Source organism: Macadamia integrifolia, chromosome 9 (genome assembly GCF_013358625.1).
Source record: "Macadamia integrifolia cultivar HAES 741 chromosome 9, SCU_Mint_v3, whole genome shotgun sequence".
Taxonomy (NCBI): Eukaryota; Viridiplantae; Streptophyta; class Magnoliopsida; order Proteales; family Proteaceae; genus Macadamia; species Macadamia integrifolia.
The window spans coordinates 2,558,364-2,561,545 of NC_056565.1; the positions used below are offsets into that span (position 1 = coordinate 2,558,364).

The 3,182-nt window shown below is 36.0% G+C and overlaps 1 long non-coding RNA gene across 1 annotated transcript; it reads left to right on the plus strand.

Annotated features, from left to right (window-relative positions):
• The first annotated feature begins 2,150 nt into the window (after positions 1-2,150).
• LOC122087996 lies at positions 2,151-2,731 on the plus strand. Its single transcript, XR_006142940.1, has 2 exons — positions 2,151-2,237; positions 2,345-2,731. It is a non-coding gene; the product is annotated as an uncharacterized LOC122087996 (long non-coding RNA).
• The last annotated feature ends 451 nt before the right edge of the window (positions 2,732-3,182 follow it).

Below are 3,182 nucleotides of genomic sequence, written 5' to 3' on the forward strand. Positions count from 1 at the left end.
CATATCCATACGATTGAGTCCTTAGGTTTCCAAAATAGTGTAAAAAGAAATGCTTCGAATAATTGCTATTTGACTCGGACCTGTTCTAAAAAAGTCGAGGTATTTCGAATTGTTTGAAGAATATTTTTTCATTAAACTAGGCATTAAAGATAAGAAAAGATTGAGTTCACACAAAAGAAAAGTGATTATTTTTCTTAGTCCATAATTTGTTAGAACCTTAAATAGCTAAACATAACCTGAGAATCTTTATTTATATCAACAAGGGATATAAATTAAAGGAAGGGGCCAATCCAACTCTAGAAAACCATACATTTCAAGAATACAAAAATGATCCCTAATTAAAAATACACAATAAGAAAGAGAAAAGGCAAGCATACGTCTGCTGGATACACACCTCTTCACAAGTTCTCTCTCTTTTCTATTCTTATTCAATAATATGGGCTCTTCTTTCTTTCTTTCTTTCTTTTTTTTTTTTTTTTTTTTTTTTTTTTTAAATGAACATCCATTGAAACTCCTCTCTGATCGAATCCTTCCCATTGGAGAAAGAGAACTTCCAAAGTAAATTAAGGCTCTAAAATCTTACTTTACTAGTTTTATAGAAAATGACACATTTAAAAATCGATATCTTTCCCAACCTTGCTCACATAGAATAAAAATAAAAGAAGGCAAAATTTTGCCTTCACCTGTAGAGAGGGAAGCCTTCTGCACTGTAGATGTGATTCTATCATTGGACTTCGGGTTCATCAGTAACTCCCACACACTATTGTTCATGAAGGTAAATACCCTTCTTGGGTTGAATAAGAGGGTTTACATATTCATAGTAAAGGAAAGGAAAACTGGATAATAAAAAAATGATAAAAATAAATTATAAAAATCCCAAGAACATCTCATCTAGGCTGAGCTAAAATTAAGCCCACGGTCGATACGGTGGACTTGTAGATGCCCAGGCTCAAGTCCATCATGGGCCCTTTGCAAGAACTCAGTACTTAGGCCTGCAACATCGTTGGGCCTGCCTAATGGACTAGAGAGCCTCTACAGCCTAGCTATTAGTATGGGCTTATCCATTAGTTTTGTCAGAACCTTATATCTTCACTGGTTTAACTTAACCCATTGTTATTCCTTGGGCCTTGGATGCCCATCTTCGTACCATCTGCATATTCTGCATTGAAGTTATAGAACAATTCATTGATGATAAGTCGATAACCCCATTTACGAGGAATGTGCACCAACACTGTTTAGTTTGCAACTAGTGTTCGTGATCAATAATGGGCTTGGGCTTGGGCTTGGGCTTTGATTCAATTGCCATCTGAAAGCTTTCATTTTATTTTTTCTGGGAGAGGGATCAATGCATTGTTTATTTTGGTATCTTATATGCTAAACTAATAGCGAGGAGCAAAAAAATATATTGTGGAAGAGGAGAGAAAAGAGCAATCCGCATATTTAAGAATGAGAGAGATTGTGAAAAAGAAGTACACAACATTGACCATTGTACTTCCTTTCCTCTTTCCATAATTTTTATTTTCATTTTCTTTGTAGAAAAGTTGTGTACCTCATGCACAAAGATAAGAGACTTTGAGGATTTTTTATCTTCATCAACCTAAACCAAGGGTCGACCTTCGATGGCGTGTTTTTCATGATTTGAATCATCAAGAACTTCCTTAACAAAAATAAATAAAATTATCAAGAACTTGACATTAGATGTAATATCTTGTCTTTTTCAATGAGGGCATTGTGTTTGATTGCAAAAAGAGATGTGTTGTGAATTTGTTATTGGACCTAAACATGTTGTGTATTTCTTAAATTGCAAACGAGCTTCCCCACAATTTTGATTTAGCGAATGAGAGATGAAAGAGAGTGAAGTTGCCTCTTCGATTTTGGTTGAAGAAGTTTCTTCTAGACTTATTTCGGTTGCCAATAAATAAAGAGAAAAAAAAATAAAAAAATTAATTTTTTTATTGAATTTAATGAAATGATTGATTTATGTATATTTTTTTAAAATTTAAATATTTCCAATATGATTCTATTAATTCATATATCAATATTCGCCGAAACCGATACCGATCATGAAACAACTTCCTATCAAACGCTGGAAACGATCACCACGTGGAATAAGTAGCCAGCTTTTAAGAGAACTCTCCTTTTCCTGTGAAGATTAATTTCTTATTATTCCTCTCGACGTTCTTCACATCTTCGATCCTTCATTGCAGAGTAAACAAAATTTCGTCACAATTTTCACAGTAAGAGCCCCTAGTCCTTTCTTCTCTGATTTTCTCTGTGTGATTGTGTTCTTTAATTGTTTGAGTTTCTTAATTTCTAGGGATTTCTTCTTTTTTACCTTCTTTAGGAAACACTCGCATAATCCCATGGGCGAAGAACTACCCTGCAAGTCGATGGAAGGAGGAATCTGCGTCTTGCCTGCTTGAGAGAGACGCACCGAGTGCGAGATTCAGAGATCTTTTCCGCTGTAGAGGCCGCAGTTGTCTGTTTCTTGTTAGTGTTTAGTTTTTTCTTCTGAGAGATGAAAGCTTCGATAGCGTTGTATTGCTTTCTATGATCATCACATATCATATTAAAGAAAAGAAAAAGGGTTTTTTTTTTTTTGGTGCTTGTTTGTTCAATTTCTTTGTTTGATGTGTTATGGAATTGTTGTAGCGACGGGCTCGGCTCGAACTGAATGAATTATTTTCCGATAAATTTGAACCATCGGAGCTCAGCAGCTGTGTAATTAACATTATTATTATTATTATTATTATTATTATTATTATTATTAGAGAAAATTGCATTGCCACCCCCTGAACTTCGGTCCTTATTGAACGCCACCCCCTGGATTTTTCGAAACGTCAAAGCCACCCCCTAAAAATTCAAAAAATTTCAAATCGGTCCCTGCCGTTAGCCGACCGTTATAAATGAACGAAAACCGGTTAGTTTTTTTATAATATACCTAAAATACCCCCACCTATTGTGAGAGGACAATATTGCCCTCTCTTTTATTTCCATCTTCTAAACCTATCTCCCATCTCTCATCTCTCATCTCACTCCTCTCACTCACTCGGCCGAACAAGAAGAAGAAGACGACGACGACGACAATACGCCACCCCCTGCAACTCGATTCTCTTCCCTCCGGCGTCCGATTCTCTTCCCTCCAGCGTGCGATTCTTCTCCCTCCGGCGTCCGAACCTCTC